At 41.3% G+C, this 13,080-nt stretch overlaps 1 protein-coding gene across 2 annotated transcripts in view; it reads left to right on the forward strand.

Moving 5' to 3' along the window:
• Nucleotides 1-644: 644 nt before the first annotated feature.
• Nucleotides 645-13,080, forward strand: part of LOC117675393 (leucine-rich repeat neuronal protein 1-like) — a 37,710-nt gene continuing 25,274 nt past the window's right edge. Inside the window, exon 1 of one of the 2 annotated variants that reach the window (XM_034433967.2) lies at nt 645-853. The gene's annotated coding sequence lies outside the window, so the exon portion shown is untranslated. Of the gene's footprint in view, nt 854-4,594; nt 4,634-13,080 lie in introns of those variants that run through there. The other variant, XM_034433969.3, reaches the window with a different exon arrangement.

The following is a 13,080-nucleotide window of genomic DNA, read 5'->3' on the forward strand; positions in this document are numbered from 1 at the left end:
TGCCTCTTTTTCAAAGAAGAAAATTAGGATATGAGTAAAATAATAGAAATGTGGGGAAAATCTGTGCTTTGGTGTTTTCCACCCTTCTCCCTGGCTCCAGTTTCATTCGGGATTCCTAGTTCACATTCAGGCAGATTAAGTTAGAAGCAAGTTTTACTGAGTTCAATACAGCTTCTTTAATCATTTTTATTCTTAAACAGTTTGTTCTCAGAGAAAGAGCATCTTCTGTACCCTTTAAGCTATCTCTAACATAGGTAACCCTTCTGTTATTCTTAGTAAGCACCCAGCCCTTACTAGATCACTTTTTTTTTTTTTTTTGCTGTTCCCAAATCTAACCTTTTCCCAAATTGGTGGCTTTCAATTGTCTTGGGTGAACTCCTAGCCCTCTTAGACAATGAGGTCCGCAATCCAACCCATCCGGAGTGTGCCAGAGTTGAGGAAGCCTGCCAAAATCCAACAGATCCATTTATCCAAGAGAGCGACCCGGTGCCCAAATTCATTCAGCCCCCGCCCCCTCCCATCCAGCAAGTAACTGCAACGTCCTCTCTTCCCCGAAAAAAGGGAGGGGGAGGGAATCCAAGTCACCGCTTCCCCTCATCCCCTCCATATATCATGACATCATCCCCCGTCCTTTGCCCACTTCACCGAATGGTGCTCTCCATCTGGGCGGCTCGCGTCTCCCTATTGGCCATCGGGAGCTGCTTGTCATTCTCAGAAGTAGGCGGCCCCACGCCGCTCTCCCTACAACCTCCCTCCTTGGATCTGGGACTTCAGAGCCTAACAGCTGATAGTCGGAGTTGGGCACCAATCCCCAGCGAGAGGAAGACAGCCCGATTCAGTCACAGGCAAGCGGGTGAGTGAGCCTCTGGGTACCACATGCCGCTGCTGAAGGATGCAGTTGCTGGGGGAGACGGAATGCAGGAGGTGGGAGGGGGAGGCAGCTAGGCGGAAAGTTTCTCCTTTTTGTCTGGTCCTTTTGCTGACCTAATTTCTCAGCCCGCTAATTTGGAGCCCAGCATCTTCCTTCTAGTTCCTCTGGGCTTCCTTGATGCTTTTTGGCCATTCCTTTGCTCTGTCTTGCATTCTCACTGGTGCACCGTCCCCAACCCTACTTCCTGGCCCCAAGACAATATGCAGGGAAATTGCTTACCTCCTAAGCCTCCTGCATGGTCCAACACCTCACCTAACAGCAAGGAACGTAGCCCTGGAGTTGCTGCTTGTTCTTACAAACTGTTTCTCTCTGAAGTAATCTGAACTAGCCCGAGCAGTTCTTCCACTGGCACAGAAGGAAGAAAGGCTGTGAGAAAGATTGTGGTAATTGTTAAGCAGCATAACTGTTAAGCGGCTCTCTTTTTGGGATTGAAGAAAGCCCGGCTGGGATCTCTCTCAGAGAGCTCCTGAAGGAAAGTCAGAGAGGGAGGGCGGCCGAATTAGAGGGAAGAGTGCTAGAAGAAATCCTTGCAGCAGAGAGGGACAATAGTGACTGGGGGCCCCGCCTTCCATTCCCCCCTCCCCACCATGCCACAATGCCTAGCCAACCTCTTGTGATTTTTAAGGCATCTAGTTGCTTCTCATCTATTTAATCACCCATGCGAAACCCCATTTCTCCTTGCTTTAATGTCAAGGGCTTTAGAATTAATTGAACAATCCCAGATTGCAATGAAGGGCATGATGTATCAACAACCATTGAATACTTAAGTAACTCCATTACTTAACTCTGCTGCAATGCATGATTTACATCAAAGAAGGACATGACTGTGTGGTCTCTCGCTTCCTGCCATTCCCCCCCCCCCAAACTCAGCATCTTTTAAAAGTGGGGTTAAGAAGGAAAGCTCTTCAGGCAACCTGACCCTCGTTAAAACTCTTTTGGGAGAAGGCCCACTTGTGGCCTGGACTGAGATTCCAAAGTTGGGTAAAACTCTAAGAGGAGGACCAAATTTCAAAAGAGGAGTTGGTCGAGAGGGCAGCTCGAAGAAGTCGGTGAAATGAATTCCCAGAGTCTAGGAGGCCTTGGGCAATTTGACCTCGCATCTGCGTTCATTTCTTCTGCTTTCTGCTTTCATTCTCTTCATTCCCTTTATTGCTCACCAGCCTCTTCCTCTGCCTGGTGCTTGCTGGATGTGTTGGTACTACAGCTCACAGAATCTCCAATCTCCGTGAATGAAGGAGTTGTAATCCCAACACAACCAGGGAAGCTGTTGTGCTGGTTGCAAAAGAGCGGGTGGCTGCTTCCCTCTTGGCAAGGAAGGTCTAGTTTGGTGAGGAACTGCAGCCTGTTCACCATTAGGCTGTTAATTTTGTTTCTTGTAGGAGAGCAGTCTGGTTATTTATTTAGCATATTGTGGTGGCATTTTTATCCATCGGGACGGGAACGGGGTTTTGAGAATGATTCTGCCCCAGTTGTTGAGAATTGATGCAGGGACAAACCAAGTGAGGTAATTTGAGACAGGATACCTAAGGTAAGGGAACTCCTGCCTTACCTGCCATTGTCTTTTGCTCCATCCAGTTCTTCAGACTTTCACACATCCACAGTAGCCTGTGTTTATTCATTTCTATATCTTTTAATTGTTAATTGGCATCCTCCCTTTCCTCCAAGAACTCAAGCCAACATCCTCCCTCCTTCCTCTAATTTTTCCCATAACAACAGCCCTATCAGGCAAACCAGACTAAGAGGAAGTGAATAACGCAAAATCATGAACTGAGCTTCCATAACTGAGGGGAGATTTGAACGTGGGTCCCTGGTCCTAATCTAACATCTTTGTGGCTAGTTAAGATTTTTGGATCAGCCTGAAGAAGCAGGTGCCCTTTACTGCTTTACCTCAGGCAGCAGAATGCCTTGGCCCTGTCTTGAAGCTGGTCATGTCTCTTTTGAGAACAGCAGAATAATAATAGCAATAGCAGAATAATACCAATTAACAAAAATAGGACGGGAAAGATAAGCTAGCAAAGCCCTTTGAATCCTCCCCCAGTAATAGGTTCCTTTGGGCATCCTTCCATTGAAGGATTAATATAATCATTCAATAATTCTCTACTGTACTAATTTGTCATCAAATTCCCTCGGAGCTTTGCTTCTTTCACTGATTCTTTCAAATACCCTCGTGGTTTCACTGTGCGGCCCTGGCCTGTGGGGAAAGAAATTAAATATTCCGGGGATAAATCAGATGGGATCTAGAAAGGGCATTAGGAAATAAAAGAAGGGAGGAAGTAAAAAAGAAATGGACTGTTTTCACAGCTTTGAGTAACAAGGGATCCTTGTTCGCAGGAAAGGTTATAAACTGAAATTGGCAGGAAAAGGAGGATCTGCACTCCTGCCACTCACTAGACCATGAGAAGCAAAAGGTTTCTGTGCCAAAATACCAAAATAAATAAATAGACAAAAGGAAGACCAATTTTCTTGCTGGGATAAAACCCCAAATAAACAGACTTCATTAATTGTGCTGAATACATAACTGTCCAAATTGATTTCAGATGAAATTGTCTTGATCTAACACAGAATGTCAAGTTTTTCAAGGTGCCCTTTTGAGCTATCTTTCTGGGACTGTTAGTGACTATTCACTCTTGAAAATAATATTCTGTAGGACATGCTTTTATTTATTGTTTTAATTCAGCACTAAGTATGGCAGAGTACCTTGAGCTGTACTCTACTCTACTCGCTTTCTGTTCTATACAATTTCTATTTATTATAATAATTGCTTTCTAGTCCAATTGCTCAAGTTCTTTTTTAATATCATAACAAAAGCATGAGCACAGTACTGTTTAAAAATCACAGCCCACCCAGCTGTGCCTGAAGTAATAAGAATTCTTAATAGATGGTAAAAGAAACATCCAGCAACAGCTCAGTATGGCCAGCCCATTTAATCTGATTATTGAATTAATTTATTTTTGAGTTGTGCCCAATGCTAAATAGCAAAACAATAAATAAATACATAATAATAATAAATAATAGAATAATATCACTCCATTGAAAAACAAACCAAAGCAGGCTAACACCGAAGACGGCATTTAATTTTGTTGTACTATGTGCAATAACAATAAACTAAACTAACGAAGGTTAAAACTGTTGTGGTGTGAATGCATCTACTAAGTCTTTAACTGGGTATGTTAAGCGTGCTGTGGGAAGCTAGCATTAATAAGAAGTTACAGGAAACTCAGGATCCCAACTTGGCCTGTCATTTTGGTAATTCTCTCTCCTTTCCATTATTTTCTTACGAAGTGAGTCATAACAAAGGGTTAAAAACATCAAAGGAGGCTTTAGGTTACCATCAGTCTTCTAATCCAAGATAAAGACAAAGGACACTGAAGGAATTAGGGTCCTTAAACAAGTCAGTTAAACCTCACCCTCCAGGCTGGCCGTACCAGGCAAAATTAATTGTCTCCTTTAGGCAGCAATTGTTGAGGTAATAGGGGGACAGGTGGAGCAGCCCAGTTTGACAGCTCATTCTGAGAGGACTGTAATTAAGCGCTTCAGTGATTTGGTGACAATGCGATCTTATACTGGCTGATCTTTGGAATATGGAAATGGCCACCGTTCTGGATGGGATTGCTCCTGCTAGACCTTTTCTTAGTAGCCAATCTCCTGTAGCTCCCTGATATACCAAGAAGTTGCAGATGAAATGGATGTGTCTAAGCACAGGTATGTGCCCATGTTAAGATCTACACACTGGTGCTAAGAATGGCAAAGTCTCTGCTTTCCTCTGGGTTTAGTGCAGCCACTGTTTCCCAACAAATGGCTCTATTAAGGATGACTTGGCCTCCAGCCATCCAGAGGCTTTTGTGGGGTACCTTACAAGGGAAGTCCCTCACTTTCATCAGATGTGGATCTTAGTTGGGTGAAGCCAAGTGAGATGAAGAGGGCTAGAATCTGTGATCTTGAATTCATTTTAGCTGGTGGAATCCAGGAAGAGTTATATTAGATAGATAGATAGATAGATAGATAGATAGATAGATAGATAGATAGATAGATAGATAATTATATAGAAATACATAGAGAGAAGATATAGGATAGGATACAGAGTATATGCCCCACTACATGTGGGCTGGATCTAGACCCCTATTCACTTCTTCTTCTTTCTTTTTATTTGGTGTTAGCCATTTATTTTCTTGTTATAGCTTATAATAATAGAATCCTGAAAGCCTGCCAGAGTTTTCCTCTGTCTCTCTTATATCTCTCTTTTTAAAAAATATATATTATATTGGTATATTTTTTTCTTTAAAAATATAAAAAATTCCACATCTACCTGAATAGCATGGTGTCTGGGCATAATTAATTTTGAGTAAAAGTACAACAATAACCATAATCATACTAGTAATTTTAATAAACATATCAATATTAATCATAAAATAATAAAACAATTAGTTTGTCCATCTTATAATATTTTCAATATAATTTTTTGTTATCTCTTTAAATTCTAACCTCTGTTTTTGTTAGTTAACCATTGGTAAAATATAGCCAATGTTAAAAAGTATTCTGTTTCTTTCTTTTCTTTTATCTTAAGTGTCAATCTATCCATCTCAGCACATTCTAATTTTTTTTTTTATTACACTTTCATCTGTTGGGACCTCTTCATTTTTCCATTGTTGTGTAAACACTATTCTTGCTGCTGTTACTACATGCAAAATTAAATATGTCTTCCCTTTATTATACTGTTCTGGTAATATCCCCAGCAGAAATATTTCTGGTTTCAAATCTATGTGTTGTTTTATCATTTTTTCTAACCAAGTATGTATTTTAGTCCAATATTTTTTTGCCTTTGGGCATGTCCACCACATACTGTATGATAATATGAACCTCATATCTGATTACACTTCCAACATTTAGCTGTTAAGTTTTCAAACATCTTTGCTAACCTCGCTAGTGGTAAATGCCATCTAACATTTTGTATAGATTTTCCTTATAGGCCGTTGACATTGTTAATTTACAGTGTCTATCCCACAATTTCTGCCATTTGTCTAGTTCTATTGGGTAACCAAAGTTTTTAGCCCATCTTATTGCTTCTTTCACTTGTTCTTCTTCCATTTTAATACTCAGTAAGTAGCTATAAATTTTTTAAATTAATTTTTCATCTGGTCTAGTTCTGTTGGTTGTTTATAAAAACCGTACATTCTTGCATCTTTCTCATATCTAGATTGTACTTGCACTATGGCCACCATGCTAGATCAATCCCTTGATTAATCAGTTCTTGTTTGGATTTAAGTTCCCCTTTATCATTCAAAATGTCCTTATACCGTACAATTTTTTCCATATTAATCACATTCAGATGAATCAGTGCCTCTATTGTGGAGAACCAGACTGGTATTTTTATATAATGTCTTTCTTTAATTTTTCACCATACTAACATTAGTGCATTTCTAACAAGTGCCTTTGAAAAAATCCATGTATTTTATTTTTCCCATACCATAAAAAGGCATGCCACCCCAGCTGGAGATCATGTCCCTCCAAAATTAATAGTCTTTTATGCCTCAAGTTTATCCATTCTTTCACCCAGACAAGTGCAAAGGCCTGGTAATATAGCTCCCAGTCTGGCAAGCCAAGGCCCCCTTTCATTTTAATATCTTGTAGCAGTTTCAGTCTTATTTTTGCTTTTTCCCTTGCCAAATATATTTAGTATCATTTTGTTTAGTTGTTAACACACACAAAAATCTAATTTATATTGGAATTGTTTGAAATAAGAATAACAGTCTCGGCAAAATGTTCATTTTTTATTGTAGCTATTCTTCCTGTCAACGATAGCTGCAGGTTTTCCATTTCTCCAAATCTAATTTAATTTGTTGTAATAGTTTCATATAATTATCTTCTTTTATAGTTGCGCATCTTGCAGTTAGCTGAACTCCCAAGTATTTAATTTTCTTAACTATTTGAATATCTATTTTTTCCACAAACTCTTTTTTTTTGTTTCTCTGTGACATTTTTAACTAGTATTTTAGTTTCCTCTTTATTCATTTTCAGTCCTGGAACTTCACCATACTCTGCTATTATTTTTATTAACTTGGGTCTAGATTCTTGTGGTTCTTCTAAGTGATAAATATCACGTCACCTGCAAATGCCTGTAGCTTATATTCTTCTGTTTTTATTTCCATTCCTTTTATTTCTTTTTTTTATTATTAAAGAGTTTTACAGAAAGAAAAAAAAAACAAAAAATTTTTTTACAAGTATTTCCCCATCCCTCCCTCCCTTCCTTCCCCCCCCCCACCCCCACCGAACTTCCCAGAACAAAATACAGGGTATACAATTGACAATCATATGCTAAACTAAGCTAATAAACTAAGGATTCCTATCCCCCCCTTCACATTTTAACTCCCCTTTTACTAACTAAGCATCAATACTCTTAATTCTTCTATTCATTCATAAGCTATTTGATACTTTTTAGTCCGATATTTGTTTTGAATATAATCAGTCCATCTTCTCCATTCCGATATATATCTTTCTTGTGAATGATCTTTCAAATATGCTGAAATTTTCACCAGATTCGCTACTTTTAATGTCCATTCTTCAATAGTAGGCAAATCTTCCTTCTTCCAATATTGCGCTACCAGAAGTCTAGCATTCCTTTTATTTCTGAGTCTTGTTTGTTTCTATTAAGTACTTCCAATGTTAATATAAATAATAGAGGGGACAACGGACATCCATGTCTCATGCCTTTTCTTATGTTAAAGTTCTCGGTCACATCCCCATTAACCATTACCCCTCTTCACTTCTGAGTGGAAAGTTTATTATTGGATTTAGGGGATGGTAAATTCTTCTCTGAGGGAAGGCATGATTCCATCTACTTTGAAGGAGGTAGTGGTTTCTACTTGTAATGATATGTGGCAATGACCTTGGGAGACAGGAGGAAAACCCACACACTGGACAATGGTCAGACAAGCTCCAGCTGAATCTGCAGTAAGAATGGCCAACAGAAGAGATGTTCCTTAGTTTCTTGGATTGTAAAGCAGGGAGTGAGAAATGTACTTTTACACTTGCAAGACTGATGTCAGCCTTGTAAGGTACTTCAGATAAGAAGCACTCCCCAGCAATAAAGGCTCTGATAGAATCTTGTAAAACTGAAAGTACCCCTCTACTCCCCCTCTCTATGGTTTTGTCTCCTGTCTTTCAAGGTCATTCCCACATACTATTATAGTACCCCTCCAGAAGAGACCATCTCTTGATGCTATCATATTGGATGACATGGGGCTGGGGCAGGGGTGAAATGCTCCCGGTTTGGACTGGATCGCCCGATACAGTAGCGATGGCGGGTGGTTCGGAGAACCGGTAGCAAATATCCCTGCACCCCACCCCCCAATGCCCAGCTGAGCTGTGTGATCATCAGAGGCTTTTCTTTTTACTTTTAAAAGCACTTTTTTCTACAACCTCTCCGGCCGAAGAGGTTGTAGGAAAAAAAATTGCCTTTAAAAGCCTCTGGCGATCCCAGCTGAGCCGTGCGATTATCAGAGGCTTTTTTTTTTTTACTTTTAGAAGCATTTTTTCTACAACCTCTCCAGCCGAAGAGGTTGTAGAAAAAAAAATGCCTTTAAAAGCCTCTGGCGATCCCAGCTGAGTTGCCTGATTGTCAGAGGCTTTTAAAAGCATTTTTTTCTGCAACCTCTTAAGGTTGTAGAAAAAATGCTTTTAAAAGTAAAAAAAAAAAAGTTGACTATGCCCATCCAGTCACATTACTCCCCCCACCAAGCCACACCCACAGAACCGGTAGTAACAAATTTTAGATTTCACCCCTGGGCTGGGGGAAGAAAGAGGTCATGATTGCTCCAGTGTGAACTGCCACAGGGTTTCCTCCTGTCTGTGTCCTCCATATTATTTACTACTTATATGAAATCACTGGATGAGGACAACTACAGATAGTCCGTAACATTTGACTGTAACAAAGCCCCAAATTTCTGTTGCTAAGCAAGACAGTTGTTAAGTTAGTTGGTCCCATTATATGGGACTTTTTTTATATGACTTTTTTGCCACAGTTATTAAGCAAATGCAATTGTTAAGTGAATCCAGCTTCCCCCATTAACTTTGTTTGTTGGAAGTCAGCCTGTAAGGTTTCAAATGGTGATCACATGACCCCAGGACAGTGCAACTTTCATTTATCTTGACAACTGTTGCCAGTTGTCAAGCATCCCAATTTTGACCACGTGACCATGGGGATGCTGCAATGGTCATAAATGTGAAAACTGGTCATAAGTCACTTTTTTCAGTGCCATTGTAAGTTTGAATGGTCACTAAAAGAATGGTTGTAAGTCAAAGACTACCTATATTGATTTGGAATGAGGCATCATTCCAAATTACTGATGATACCCAATTATACAACCCATCCCAGAAAAGCATGAAGTCCTAAAGCAACATTTTGAGGCTCTAAGACAGTGATGGCTAACCTTTTTGCCATTGTGTGCCAGGAGAGGGGGAGGTTCGCGCATGCCCGCACCCATAATTCTATGTGCCCCACCCCACATGCGTGTGACCCCCCATTCCCCCCTGCTCCTGGCACGCGATGGCCCAGTAGGCCCGTTTTTCTTTCTCACCTGGCCCCAGATCCTCTCTATGCATCTGGGGAGGGCGAAAACAGCCTTCCCCACTCTTTGGAGGCCCGAAACAGCCTGTTTCCCAACTTCCGGTTGGACAGGAAGTGACTTTTTTGCTGTCCCTAGCCTCCTAGAGAGGCTCTGGAGGCTGGGGACAGCAAAAAAGTCCGGTTGGACAGGAAGTGACTTTTTTGCTGTCCCTAGCCTCCTAGAGAGGCTCTGGAGGCTGGGGACAGCAAAAAATGACAGGTCCATATTTCCCCTTAAGAAGCGAGTCCATAAACTGGGGGTCTCCCTGCAGTCACAGCTCCTTCTTAAACAGCAGATGCAAACCATGGCAAAGGGACTTTTTACCCACTGGGTGCACCAGTTAGAACTCATTTGAACCAAGAGGCCCTGGTGATGACAAGAACATTACATGACTGGACTACTGCAATAGTGTGCCCTCTATGTGAGGCTGCCTTTGAAGACAACCTGAAGCTGCAACTAGTTCAGAATACAACAGCCAGATTCCTGGTGAAGGAAATATGCTACAGCAGCAGCCTCCAACCTTTTGGGTACCAGGGACCGGTTCTGTGGAGAGAGGTTTTTCCATGGACCGGAGGGGGTGTGGTTTCACATACTGCCTGCATCCCGCAGATGGGGTTTCACTTGTTTGCGTGGCCCAGTTGCTGGCATGCCGCAGACTGGTGCTGGTCCATGAAGTGGGGGTTGGAAACCCCTGTGCTTTCTTCTGTACTACTGTGTAGTAACTAGTCTCATGGACAACAGATTTCCAAGCCTGATTCGGGGTGCTGTTTATCACATATAAAGCCCTGCCTGGAACAACACTGGATGATGTCAATGACCATTTTACTAAATATGATTCTGCCTCTCCTATCTTTACAGCTGGGGAGGGTCTGGTCTCCCTGCAAAAGAGGGGCTACAGTTCAGAAGGCAATGCTGGTCTTTTCTTTAGTAGCTCCCACATCATTGAATAACCTGACCCTGAGATAGATCTTATATTTCAAAAGACTCTGAAAACCATCTTGCCTCCGCAGGCTCTTTTGGTCCTTATGCGGAAATGTGAGCAAAGCAGACAGCTCTATGTTTTTGAAGTCTGTTTAATCAGGGGTGAAATGCTACCAGTTTGGACCGGTTCAGCCAAATCAGTAGCGATGGCAGCGGGTGGTTCGGAGAACCGGTAGCGATGGCAGCACAAGGATCCGCCCACCCACCCGCCCGGTCATCGTTACTTCCTGGTTTTAATCTGTTTTTTACCCTCTGCATGCGCAGAGGGTCCACACGCACACATGATATGCGTGTGCGCAAGCGGAGCAAGCACACATGCATGGCGCATGCACTTCCGAACCGGTACGGAAGGTAATTGGTTTTCAGCCCTGTGTTTAATAGTATACTGTGGTTCGTGGCACAGTCAGCCAGATGTTTAGACTACTGCATTTGGCATTTTTATCTAACTTCCGAGGGGCCTGGGCTAGGCAGGTGTTATTTGATGATGTTAAAGGTATTATTGCATGATGTCCATCGTTAAAAAGTAATGCTGCCTTTTGCAATTGACTGATGGTGATTTTGTCAATGCGGATGGTGTTCTAATAGGGCTCTGGAGGGTTTGGGATTGCACCCAAGGCACCTATTATTATTGATACTATTTTTGCTTTATTTTGCCACAGTTGCACTACTTCTACTTGCAGGTCTTTGTATTTTGTGATCCCCCCACCCCCAGTTCTTTCTCATCTATTCTGCTGTCTCCAGGCACTGCCAAAGACTTTGTTTTTCTTATTGACAATTGTTAAGTCTGTGTGGCAAATGCTTCAATGTTTGCATTTTAAAGTACCAGAGGACTTCATCTTCTTCATTTTCTATGACTTTATCTAATTTGTAGTTCCAACAGTTCTTGTTTGCAAGCAAATGGCATTTCTTGCAGATACTGCAATGCACCGTTGTTGCTATATTGTCGAGCTGTTTTCAATACAGAATCAATGGTGGGTTGCCCCTGGTTCGGACCGGTTCGCAAGAACCAGTAGTAAAACCGGCGGGAGGCTCCGCCCACTGACCCGGACGTCATCATAGGTGATCTGCGCATGCATAGGGCGCAATGCAAACCAGTAGTACAGGTAAGTAGAACTCACCCCTGTACAGTATGTGTAGCAGCTAACTAGGCAGTCCACTGTTTCTTCAGCTTCTGTGCAGAGATAGCATTTGCTGTCTGTTGCTGTCTTCTCAACTCTGGTTTTGTATGCATTTGTTCTTGAGGCTTGGTCTTGTGCATCCAGAATTAGCTCCTCTATGTCTTTCTTCAACTTTCCTGCTCTTGGCCACTGCTCTTGTTGTTATCTGCTTTGCCTGCTAATGTAGTGGCCATATAATACTTTGCCTTGCCATGTCTTATTTCTATTTCTATTGTTCGTTAGTCTTTCTTGTAGGCCAGCTTGATCTCTCTACTATTCAGTAAACTTTCATGGTGTACCACCGTAGCTTCAGTAATTCTCTTCACTGTCCTTCAGATATTTTTACAATGCCCTTTTTTGTCTTCTTCGACTGTCTGGTGTACTTGCAGTGTTTCACACCCACCTAGTTCCTTGGTAAGTAGAGTCTGTCAGTGTTGCTGCGTGGATGAGAGCATGATTCATTGCCATTATTTTTCTGGTCTTCTAATATCCAGGGCTTTTAGTTCTGCTTGAATCCAGTCCCTTATTCCAGCTATGTAACTAGTGACTGGAATTGCCCAGGTGTTAATTGCCTTGATAGTATTTCTTCTGCTGACTTTAAGATCTTCTTCACTCTCTTGATGTATTCATTTCTAACCTCCTTCTTGACTTCAGTGTACTTAATGCTATATTTGTAGTGTTCTTCTTCACCAAGACTCTTGATGTTATTTCCATAGGGCATTTTGATTCTTTCAGTGTTTACTAGTTTTCTTCTATTGATGGTAAAGGTGATGCATTTGTACAGTCCAAACTCCACTGAAGTATCTTGGCTGTATATACAGTGTTGATCAATGATTTTATTTCAGATGGTATTTTTCTATACAGCTTCAGATCATCCGTGTAAAGAAGGTTGGATAACTTAGCAGATGTTTTTGATGTTTCATATCATGCCTGACTTGTTCAGTATTGTTGACAGAGGAATCAATGCAATGACAAACAGTAGCGGTAATAGAAGTTTTCCTTGAAATATTTCTCTCTTGATATTAACTTCTCCCAGTCTATCATCATTGACCAGCAACTGTGTCTTCCATTGTGCCATTGATCTTTGCACAAAGCTTCTGACGTTTCTACTGACTGCTGTTATTTCTAGGCACTTGATTATCCAGATATGTGGCAAAGAGTTAAATGATTTTTTTGTAATCAGTCCAAGTTGCATTCAGGTTGGTCTTCCTTCTCTTGTACTTGTTCAAAATCATCTTATTAATTAGAAGCTGATCTTTTGTTCCTCTGCTATTTGGACAGTTTCCTTTCTGACCAGGTGGGAAGAGCTTCAACTACATGCTGTTAGACTGCATTAGGTACAACACTAGTTAGCAATTTGAAAACCACCACGCATTTGAAAACCTTCAAAACCGCAGCTGAGAGAAAT

This window comes from Pantherophis guttatus, chromosome 2 (genome assembly GCF_059756535.1).
Source record: "Pantherophis guttatus breed Tessera chromosome 2, ASM5975653v1, whole genome shotgun sequence".
Classification (NCBI taxonomy): domain Eukaryota; kingdom Metazoa; phylum Chordata; class Lepidosauria; order Squamata; family Colubridae; genus Pantherophis; species Pantherophis guttatus.